Below are 12,631 nucleotides of genomic sequence, written 5' to 3' on the forward strand. Positions count from 1 at the left end.
GTAAGGTTACAGGGTGAAGAGGTGAAGAAGGTACAGGAGTTTAAGTACTTGGGGTCAACAGTCCAGAGTAATGGAGAGAGTGGGAAAGAAGTAAAGAAGCGAGTGCAGGCAGGTTGGAGTGGGTGGAGAAAGGTGTCAGGAGTTCTGTGTGATAGGAAAGTGTCAGCAAGAATCAAGGGGAAGGTGTACAGGACAGTGGTGAGACCGGCCATGCTGTATGGTTTAGAGACAGTGTCACTGAGGAAGAGACAGGAGTCGGAGCTAGAGGTAGCCGAGCTGAAGATGTTGAGGTTCTCTTTGGGAGTGACAAGATTGGACAGGATTAGGAATGAGTACATCAGAGGGACAGCCCATGTTGGACGTTTGGGGGACAAAGTTAGGGAGGCAAGATTAAGATGGTTTGGACATGTTCAGAGGAGGGAGAGTGAGTATATTGGTAGGAGAATGTTGGACATGGAGCTGCCAGGCAGGAGGCAAAGAGGAAGGCCAAAGAGGAGGTATATGGATGTAATTAATGAGGATTTGAAGCTAGTGGGTGCAAGTGTTGAGGATGCAGAAGATAGGGATAGGTGGAGAGAGATGATTCGCTGTGGCGACCCCTGAAGGGAAAAGCCGAACGAAGAAGAAGAAGATGTTGTTTTAGTACTATGCAGCAAAGTACGTGTATCTTGCATTGGTACACGTTCTCTCAAGACGTCCCATTAGGATCACGTGTTGGGTCAATAGGCAGAGAGTAGCTGGTCTTTAGTGGCTGTTGGAATGCATGAGTGTTTACACTTTGAAATACAATCCAATCGAATGCGTTTTCCACTACCTCTGGAAGTGGTTGAAAGTGGACAGGCTCAAAGCATTTTAGACCTTGTTTACACCTGTATTTAGCTTTATCCACTGCTGATAAGACTGACAAAACACATCTTAATACCAGGTGTAAACGAAGCCTAAAAAGCCGCCACAACCAACCCGGCAGGTTTTCATCAAGTGTGTAAAATATGACGGTCCTCATAGTGTAAACTGTCCTTACATTTCATGTCAGCGTCACGCCCATCCCCCGACACACAAGTTATGGGAGTGAATGAACAGAGAGAGGTATAATTTTACTCAAAGTGCGAGTCGTCACAACAACGTCTTTAAAACAGCAGTCCAGGTAAAACAGTCTAGTATGATGTTCAACCCTCCCACATCCAACACAGTCAGGGTCAAGAAGGAAAATATGCTGACTTACGTTCTCTTTCTCTGGTGTGGATGTTTGCACACTGCATTTGCTCAATTCCACCGATGTCTCGTCACATAATTCCTGTAAACGTGAGAAAGAGAGGTACAACAGTGAGAATAATGTTAGCCAAGTAGTCAACACAACTAATTCTAGTGCTCAGTGTGATGCACAAGATGCTTAGTGTGATGAATTAATGAATTAACCATCGTTACATGGCTGTTCACAAGCAGGCTAGGGTTAGAGAAAAGCAAGCGACTGAAAAGGACATGGATAGCAACTACGATTTGTATTGCAATCTGTATGTTTTAGTACTATGCAGCAAAGTATGAGTATCTTGCATTGGTGCATGTTCTCTCAAGACGTCCCATTAGGATCACGTGTTGAGTCAATAGGCAGAGAGTAGCTGGTCTTTAGTGGCTGTTGGAATGCATTCGACTGCATGAGTGTTTACACTTTGAAATACAATACAATCGAATGCGTTTTCCACGACCTCTGGAAGTGGTTGAAAGTGGAAGCATTTTAGACCTTGTTTACACCTGTATTTAGCTTTATCCACTGCTGATAAGACTGACAAAACACATCTTAATACCAGGTGTAAACGAAGCCTAAAAAGTCGCCACAACCAACCCGGCAGGTTTTCATCAAGTGTATAATGTATAACGGTCCTCATAGTGTAAACTGTCCTTACATTTCATGTCAGTGTCACGCCCATCCCCCGACACACAAGTGATGGAAATGAATGAACAGAGAGAGGTATAATTTTACTCAAAGTGCGAGTCGTCACAACAACGTCTTTAAAACAGCAGTCCAGGTAAAACAGTCTAGTATGATGTTCAACCCTCCCACATCCAACACAGTCAGGGTCAAGAAGGAAAATATGCTGACTTACATTCTCTTTCTCTGGTGTGGATGTTTGCACACTGCATTTGCTCAATTCCACCGATGTCTCGTCACATAATTCCTGTAAACATGAGAAAGAGAGGTACAACAGTGAGAATAATATTAGCCAAGTAGTCAACACAACTCATTTTAGCATTCACAATAATAACCACAGTGTAAATATCTACTGCTATTAACAGCTTTGTAGTGCACACAGCATACATGGAGTTATGTGCTTCACTAAAAACTGAAGAAATAAATTTAATGCATAACACACTACAACATGGATTATTTAAATTAAAAGTTATGTTAAAGCGCACATACTCACCCTTGAACGCCATGGCCAAGAAGAATCCCCATAGTTGTAAGTTACCTCCTCACCTGGAAAGATATCCCTAATACTAAACAGGCACAGGTGTGGTGTTCCATTTACAATTATTGTCTCTACTTTACAGTTTGGATTTCTGTGATCATCATTCACCAGTCGTCCAAGTGTTCCGTCCTCTTTGGAAGCATCAACGCTGAGAGAAAAATTGTGCAGCAAACAAAAGATAAAAACAATATATATTTTATATATAAAAAAAATAATTTAAATAGAAACAAAAAAAATTAAAAATAGAACCCAAACAACAGCCAACTTACCAATAAGATGTTCCATTCCATGTAAAGTCAAACAAGTAGTTGCTTTGAAAATCTTTAACATGTTTACTTTGAGAGAGAATCCCACGGTATTCAACTACAAAAGTGGATGGTTCAATATGTTCCAGAGCAAACACACCCCTCCCTAACAATGGAAAAAAATATCAAGTTTACCCATTTGTTATACAATTAACCAACTTATTCTTTCAAATCCTGTAAAAGAAAGGATAGTTATGAGGTGCAGTAAATGAGGATAAAAAAAACAGGGAATTGAAAAACAGTCAAGCATTCACCATTATTTCAACCCTATGGTTTTGGTTACACTATTCTCTGTAAACTATAAATTAAATATGACAACATGTATGCAAAATATGTGGCTCATCCTGGGGTAAGATGTGTGAATGTCAAAGTACTATTTGTGACACACAACTTACCTTTAAATGTGTCAATTTCTCGTCCCTCAATGAAGGCTTTGTCTTTGCCTGATATGATTGTTTCTTTTGCATCCTGATCAGGTTTCACTCTCTTTTTTCTTACCATTCTGACTGAAAAAAATCCAGTATGTGGCCTTTATAACTTCTAGTTATTCATTCATTTAATGTTTATTTGTATAGCACTTTCCATACATATCATTTCAAAGACATTTTACAGAAAAAATTATGCTACTTTACGATTAAAGTAAAGTTGTTATCAGATGTTATGTCAAATTAATGTCCATATTTCAGGTAATAACGGTATTCAAGCAAGATGATCATGGTTATATCAGTATTTCAGTATCATATGTTATATCAGTACATTATTGTCAGACTGTTGAGGTCTGTTTCTCTAAATATACAATTTACAATGTAAAATATAGTAAATAATACAAATGTAACTCATTTTATGTCTCACACTAATTATATATATATATATATATATATATATATATATATATATATATATATATATATATATACACACTTTAAATGAATACTATAAATTCACTCACTCAACTCTGAAAAACTATCATGATAACATAGTAAAGAATGATAAATTTTGCATTAAAATTACTTATAAATTTCAAATAAACTGTTGCTGTAAATTAATTCACTCAAGCATTCGTGACAACAAGAATATTCTTCATGGACACTTTATTATTTCTATAAACAACTGGTGAATTTCATTTGTACAAAAAACTAATTAAATAATACAAAATTATTGTATTTTTTCGCATGTTGCACCTAACAACCAATTAAAGCTCAGACGCAGTTTTATGTGCTAATTGCTAATTAGCTTGTGTAGCCGACATCCGCAGACAAATTAAAGTTAGTTTACAACACCATCCGAGTCAATCATTGCACAGAACTATAAATACAGAGTAAATAAACAATTACTTACCTTTAACATGAACACGTGACACTTCAGTGGTGAAGTTCACTGGAATTCAGCTAATTAACTTAATTAGAATTAATTTCTCCACCACACGTCGCGTCTGCAGGTGATTTGCACAGACTTTGACGGACATTCAATGTAGGCAATCGCTGACGAGGATTCCGCACCACGCCCACGCAGCGCTGACTTTGACGGACATTAACCGCAGCCAATCGCTGACGAGGATTCCGCACCACGCCCACGCAGCGCTGACTTTGACGGACATTAACCGCAGCCAATCGCTGACGAGGATTTCACACCACGACATGAACTGATTGGCTGAAATTTTAATGAGCTGAAATTTACGTTGGCGGGAAATTATACACTCGGAACATACACTGGACACACTCAAAAACTGGTACAACCGAGTTATGAGGACTTCTAAAGAAAACGCGGGAGGAGGTTCAGCAAACCCTCATGAGTCATGCTACACTGCTCGAATTATGAGGACATCGGCACTGTCCTCATTATTACGGTGTGTCCTCATAATGCCGGTACGTATTCAGGTCATTTGTCCTCATAATCCGGCCGCACCAACGCACACACACACACACACACACACACACACACACACACACACACACACACACACACCTGTTACATAGAGGTGTGTGATAAGTGTGCAGTTTATTCTTGATTACATTATGTAGGTTATTAACTGTGTATGTAGATTATAGTATTACAGCATTATAGTTACTGTATATGATAATGTTTAACTCATATTATGAAAGCATCAGTAGCTGATGTTTCCCTTTATTTAATCTTAACCAAAACTCTTCTTAGCCATGCTGCTTTATCTTATAATTCTTTTTTATTTTATCAGGTTAAAAAGCAAGACAGAGCACACAAACACAATACAAAGCCGAAACAAAGGCGAGGATTCCGCGGTGCCAATTTTTGAGTAATAAATAAAACATTTAAATTTAGTTTGACTGTAGCTTTGTGTAACAATTTCTTCTTCAAACAAAACATCTTCAGAAGATTAGAATCTGTTATAATTTACATCAATAAAATGAGTCTTAGGGGGGGCACGGTGGCTTAGTGGTTAGCACGTTCGCCTCACACCTCCAGGGTCGGGGTTCGATTCCCGCCTCCACCTTGTGTGTGTGGAGTTTGCATGTTCTCCCCGTGCCTCGGGGGTTTCCTCCGGGTACTCCGGTTTCCTCCCCCGGTCCAAAGACATGCATGGTAGGTTGATTGGCATCTCTGGAAAATTGTCCCTAGTGCGTGATTGCGTGAGTGAATGAGAGTGTGTGTGTGCCCTGCGATGGGTTGGCACTCCGTCCAGGGTGTATCCTGCCTTGATGCCCAATGACGCCTGAGATAGGCACAGGCTCCCCGTGACCCGAGGTAGTTCGGATAAGCGGTAGAAGATGAATGAATGAATGAAAATGAGTCTTAATTGAAACTAAGCTTCTGACTTGTTTTTTCCATAATTATGTATTATTCTAGATTCTTCCTGAGCACTACGACTAAACAGTTCTTAGCTACTGCTTGCTCATAGTAACATCATTGGTGCAACTACTGTAGCCTTTCACTTTTGACAGCTTTCTTTCCACTAGTTCTGGAGGGAGAGTGAGGTAAAGGAGAAGACGTGTGTGAATTCATTTTAAGCACTTTTTAGAAACATTATATTTTAATTAATATGTGTAGTATTAAGTATGTAAACATACTTATTCAGGAAACACTTCAACTAGCACTTCTTTCCTTATCTTTTGCATATTAAAAAAACAAAAAAACAAAAAAAAAAAAAACACCTTTGACACTTACAATTTCATTGTAACTTTGAACAAATGTTTTAAACTCATGGTATCTTAAGTATGTAACTTAGTGAGCCAGCATTAATGTATTCAATGTTAGAGATTTAAGCACTTATGTACGTCGCTCTGGATAAGGGCGTCTGCCAAATGCTGTAAATGTAAATGTAAACAGTAAGTACAATCACAAAAAAACACACAGTACACACACCCTCACCTCAACAACACAATTTGTCACTTTTTTCACTTGTTTCACATGATGACCTCCTCATGACAGTAACCGTAACTGACAGGATAGACACATGGAGAAATACCATTTTTACTTTTTTAATTCTTCACTGTGTTCTCTTAAGAACTGTTTGTGAAAAGGTGGATGATATTTTAAATTGACAGAAATAAAAGTGTTTTAGAATCAATAGTAGTGTGAACTTTATTACAAATCAAATTCCCAAACCCACTTTAATTGAAACTGTAAAAGTCTTGTAGATATTTAAATTTTTGTATTATATTTAATGTTTTAATATTTCAATGCTTAGCAATAATACACTGGAAAAGCAATTAGAAAAAAAAAATAAGATAAAATGACTGACAAAAATAAAATAAATAAATAAAAAGTCTTTAAAAATCATCTCAAACTTTAGATAAAACAGTAAACATAAAATATAATTCGAAATTAAATTATCTACAAGACTTTCACAGTTTCAATTAAAGTGGGTTTGGAAATTTGATTTGTAATAAACTTGATTTGCTTTGTGCTTTGAAAGAAGTGAAGGATGTTGAGACAGACAGCCGTGTAAACAATCTGTTTATTAAATGACCTTTTTTAAAGAAACCAGATGCAAGATTTGGATCAAAGTCGGTCTACTCGAGTCTCGGTCTGGTCCGGCTGCATAAAACACGTTGGACCAGGATGAGAGTTCAGGGTTTACTTTTCTGTGCTGATGATTTGACTGCATCCAGGTTTTCTTTTGAGTGCACAGAGATTGGGGGAAAAAATCAACCAAAAGAATCACTCAGGGCTCAGATTCAGGGCTCTTTACAGGACACTCGAGATCTTCCACTCCAACCTCCAACACATCATGGAGAACACAGAAGTGGATGTTAACTGGCATAATTCAGAACTCTGAGACCCTAAGATGTTATTGACATCATCATGTACAGAGTTGAGTTATGGAAGCCTTGTGAGAATTTAATACTGAAATTTCATAAATCAGTATTCAGTATAAAATATAAACTAATAAACAAGGTGTAATGTGATAAAGTGGAGTCCTACAGAGCTTAATGTCTCTTATGCCACACCAATTTACTTTACCAGTACTAACACATTTTATTTATTAATGATTAATGCACTGACAAACCACACTGTAATAGAAAATGATCAGAATTAAGTTTTCATAATATGAGTTAAACATTATCATATACAGTAACTATAATGCTGTAATACTATAATCTACATACACAGTAATCTACATACACAGTTAATAACCTACATAATGTCATCAAGAATAAACTGCACACTTACAAGGAACTGATGAAGCAGGGAGCAAAAAATGCCTTCTTTAAAAGACGTCTTGTGAAGGATGCAAGTTTGTGGATGAGACAGAAGCTTCGTGCTCTCGTATTTAAACCAGATAAAAAGGGTGGTCCTGGACCTTACACCACACTTCCAAGGAACAGGTGTGTGTGTGTGTGTGTGTGTGTGTGTGTGTGTGTGTGTGTGTGTGTGTGTTAGTGTTAATTTCGTCAGACGAGACGAGACGAAATATGTTCGTCAACAACCTTTTTTTTTTCATGACTAAGACGAGACGAAGACGAGACTGCACCACTGTCCAAAAACGCTGACTAAGACTAAATTAACATGCATTATTGTTGACGAAAAAAGACGAGACGAAAATGTTTTGTATAAAATAAAATCTAAGATAAAATCTCTCTTCATTTTCGTCTACAATTGTCTGCTTTTTCATCAGCTGTTACGCCTTTAAAATATCCAGCACGAGTTCGCGGCTTCGCTGTTGCTCAAGTTACAGGTCCGTGAAGAATTCACACACGCTGCTCAAATAAATAAATAAATAAATAAATAACTCCTGAGCGCAAGTCCACCGTCTAGGCAGGCTTAATAAAGCAGTATCAATAAAGTAAAAAATGTGATGTGCGGTCAAGTTCGAGTGTATGCACTGTTTAAACGAGTGTTCTCAACTTCTCACTGATACTTTTGTGATTCGCGGAGTTTTGACAAGTTTTATAGCCTTGATATTGTTTCTTATTCAAAAGTGGTGACAGAAAAAAACTCTTTACCCCCAACCTGAAACCTCTTACCGCACCTCTGTCACAATCACATCATAATCAAAATGAATAATTAGGCTTAAAAGCAAATGTATATGTAAGGGAATCAAGTTTAACAATTACATGTAATATTGCTCCAAATATCATCAATAATGGTGTGTGCAATACCATGTATAACTTGCATTAAGTTGCATTAATTTATATATATATATATATACACACACCTACAGTTTTGATCTTAGGCTTTTCATTATGTTATTTATTTCCACTATAACACTTGTGTTCCTGATATTATTGCATTTAATGAGGCCTCGTTGAATTTATTCTTACAATAGATTCCAGATGTGGTCAAGCTACAATGTTTGACTAAAACTAGACTAAAATTAAAAGACTTTTAGTCGACTAAAACTTGACTAAGATACCTTGAGTTTTCTTTTGACTAAAACTAGACTAAAATGACGAGACTTTTAGTCGACTAAAACTAAGACTAACAAAAAAGATATGTGAATGACTAAATATGACTAAAACTAACAAGGACATTTGGCACAAGACTAAGACAAAGACTAAATTAAAAATAGGTGACGAAATTAACACTAGTGTGTGTGTGTGTGTGTGTCCATGCTGTTATTTGGAAATGAGATTTCAAAAGCTTTTCACCCCTCAGTGATTAATTTCCTTAAACTATCAGAAAGCACAATAATATGGTTTAATATTTAGTGAACGTTCCTTTGTGTCACTCAACCTCGTGATGACATCTTAACACAGAATCATGGTTTCTGTAACAGATACAGTTAATTTTTTCTCCAAACCACAAAACTTTCATTCTGTTTATAATAAAGCATCAAAAATCTACAATGTCTTCTCTACTGCATTAGATAGAAGCTGTATAGGCTTTAGATCAGGGTTTTGGGAATGTTCTATCAAAAAGCATCTGGTCTGCATTGGATCATTATCCTGCTTAAAAAAAAAATCACATTTCATCAATAAAACACAACCTGACCAACACCAATGTAGTAACAAAAAGATCCAGCCATGTTCATATGTGTAATTTAAAGTACCCTGATAGATGAGTTTGCCATCAGACTCCTACATCTTTACATTTTTAAATGCTGCTACAACTGTTTTTGCAGAACAAACAGACTGTATACTGGGCAGTGCTGTCTTTATATATCTGTATTGTAATTTATTATATTGTCTGTTTGCACTGTCTCTTTATATCGATAGATTAATTAGTTCTGTGTTGTCTCATGTAGGTTGGTGTCTTTATGTAGCACCAGGGTCCTGGACAAACGTTTCATTTCACTGTGTACTGCATCAGATATTGTATTTGGTCACAATGACATTTAAAAGCCTCTCAACTTGACCTGATCGTATACCATACTTACATACTTATACATACAAGCACAGTTATCAGTGTGCCTAAGCTGGTAGTTGTAGATAAATTACATACAATTATAAATTGTAGATAAAGATTTTTCCCCCAGACGTTATTTTCTTAAAGCTTAAAATGCACAATGGCACGATTTACTATTTAGTTACTGATTTAGGTGACTGAATAATTAAACATACAAAGGTCTTTGTCAGAGATTAATTTCTTTAAACTCTGAGAAGGCATAATGAACTGGTTTATTCGTTTGTGAACATTCATTTGTGTCACTGAACCTATTGATGACATCTTAATACGGAATCATGGTTTCTGTTACGGTGGAATTTTTCTCCAAACCAAAAAATATTCAGTCTGTTTATGATAAAACATCAAAAATCTACAATGTCTTTTCTATTGTATTCCATAGAAGCTCTGTAGGCTCTATCAAAAAGCATCTGGTCTGCATTGGATCATTGTGAAGGACTCATGTGAATGTGAATTTCAGTTTGGGTGATTTTTCTGGATATCTAAAGTTTGTATTCTCGTGTTTCAGGAGTGATGTTCTTGTAGGACATGTACTTGATAACTATGACACCACCCAGTACAACACAGACTCTTTAAATGTTTTCTATCCGTCTTTGATACGTGGTGTTTAAAGTGTGTTTGCTCTCAATACTATTTTGTTCATTGTGCTTCCTCTCCTCATGTCAACTCTTACTGTATGGAACCTCACTCTGTGTCTGAGACCCCTATGTTACACCATCACTAACATTTAACTTTGGGATCAACAGACTTGTTTTTATTTATTTATTTATTTATTAACACAGAAGTGGAGACCCTAAGATTTTATTGACATTACCCAGGACCCTGGTGCTACATAAAGACATCGACCTACATGAGACAACACAGAACTAATTAATCTACTAACATACCTGTAAAGAGACAGTGCTGGATGGCTGGATCTTTTTGTTACTACATTGGTGTTGGTCAGGTTGTGTTTTATTGATGAAATATGATTTTTTTTAAGCAGGATAATGATCCAATGCAGACCAGATGCTTTTTGATAGAACATTCCCAAAACCCCGATCTAAAGCCTATAGAGCTTCTATCTAATGCAGTAGAGAAGACATTGTAGATTTTTGATGCTTTATTATAAACAGGAAGTTTTGTAGGTTGGAGAAAAATTCCACTGTATCTGTTACAGAAAACATGATTCAGTGTTAAAATGTCATCACGAGGTTTAGTGACACAAAGGAATGTTCACTAAATATTAAACCACATCAATGTGCTTTCTGATAGTTTAAGGAAATTAATCACTGAGCGGTGAAAAGCTTGTGAAATCTGATTTCCAAATAACAGAGTGGACACACACACACACACCTGTTCCTTGGAAGTGTGGTGTAAGGCTCAGGACAACCCTCTTTATTTGTTATATTACATTATGTAGGTTATTAACTGTGTATGTAGATTATAGTATTACAGCATTATAGTTACTGTATATGATAATGTTTAACTCATATTATTAAAGCTTAATTCTGATCATTTTCTACTACAGTGTGGTTTGTCAGTGCATTAATCATTAATAAATAAAATGTGTTAGTACTGGTAAAGTAAATTGGTTTGGCATAAGAGACATTAAGCTCTGTAGGACTCCACTTTATCACATTACAACTTGTTTATTTGTTACTTCTGATGTCTGAATACTGATTTTTGAAATTTAGTAGTAGCAGTTAAGCAGTAGCTGATGTTTATGAGAAGTAAAATAACTTGTTAAAGAAACAAAGTGGTCTTAAGGAACTGAGTGAAACCAAAAATAGCTGTGTGTGTGTGTGTGTGTGTGTGTGTGTGTGTGTGTGTGTGTGTGTGTGTGTGTGTGTGTGTGACTGGATAATTTCCAGTTACTCACAGAGGGGTGAGGTCACCACACACTCTTAACAATTAGTTTAAATATTTTAAGTACTTTATTTGCCAGATGGTAGACGCATTTGGCATTTGGTAGATGCCCTTATCCAGAGCGACTGGCATTTAACCTCATTTTATACAAATGAGGGTTAAGGGCCTTGCTCATGGGCCCAAGTGGCAGATTGGTGAACCTGGGATTTAAACTCACAACCTTCCGATCAGTAGTCCAACACCTTAACTGCTAATCTAACACATCCCTTCAATGACAAGTACTTCAGTGATCTCATCAAAAGTCCTTTTGTAAGACATTTCAGTGCTGCTAATAGATAAACATTTTTCTGAGTGGAGTGATGAGTCATATATAATGTCCATGTTTAAATTGGTACACATTAAACTGCATATATTATAAGCTAATTTAATAACTACATGGCACGATCACCTGATAACATGTGGCACAATGAGATAAGAAATGTAGCATCTTGGACAGTTTTATGCAAGCTTGAAAAGTTGGGGTCTGAAACCAGATGTTCAAGCTGATGTTGCATTTGGGAATAACATGCCTCAGGACATATAACATGCCTCAATAAAAATTATAAATAAGTTGTCATCCAATGATACAATTGGGGAGATTGAGAGCATTTCACCTCCCTTTCACTTTGGCCACATCAAGATGGAAAATGTCTCTATGGAATCAAATTCAAGACAAATCAGCTGATTCAGCTGAACAATCTGAATCAATAAGCATCGAAACCAATCTTTTTTTTATTTACACAGAGTGACTCTTTGCATACATGAACCAATTTAATACAGTACATTCAGAACTTAGAAACATAAGTTTATATAAGTTTATTATATATATATATATATATAAAATGGGATTATATATTGTCGTTGCTTGAATAAACGAGTCAGTACATGTGTGCTTTATTGAACAGTTAAAATGTGCCAAGTTTCTGTGTTACAGCCGTACTATTTTAAGTTAAGTTAAGTTAAGTTAAGATAAGATAAGATAAGATAAGATAAGATAAGATAAGATAAGATAAGGTAGACCTTTATTCGTCCCACAATGGGGAAATTTCTCTGTATACAAATACTTATATAAAATATACATGTATAAAGAATAAAGACATAATATAATATACATAATATACAAAAAAACAAAAATGTATAAAAATAGTAGTG

At 36.2% G+C, this 12,631-nt stretch overlaps 2 protein-coding genes across 5 annotated transcripts in view; one reads left to right on the plus strand and one right to left on the minus strand.

The window, feature by feature from the left end:
- LOC132861393 (aerolysin-like protein) overlaps window positions 1–7,583 on the minus strand; it is a 108,022-nt gene extending 100,439 nt beyond the window's left edge. The window contains exon 1 of the mRNA XM_060892900.1: window positions 7,421–7,583. The gene's annotated coding sequence lies outside the window, so the exon portion shown is untranslated. The remainder of the gene's footprint in view (window positions 1–7,420) is intronic.
- LOC132861387 (aerolysin-like protein) overlaps window positions 1–12,631 on the plus strand; it is a 168,120-nt gene that overhangs the window by 58,327 nt on the left and 97,162 nt on the right. The window lies entirely within an intron of this gene.

The sequence above is a fragment of the Tachysurus vachellii genome, chromosome 18 (assembly GCF_030014155.1).
Source record: "Tachysurus vachellii isolate PV-2020 chromosome 18, HZAU_Pvac_v1, whole genome shotgun sequence".
Classification (NCBI taxonomy): domain Eukaryota; kingdom Metazoa; phylum Chordata; class Actinopteri; order Siluriformes; family Bagridae; genus Tachysurus; species Tachysurus vachellii.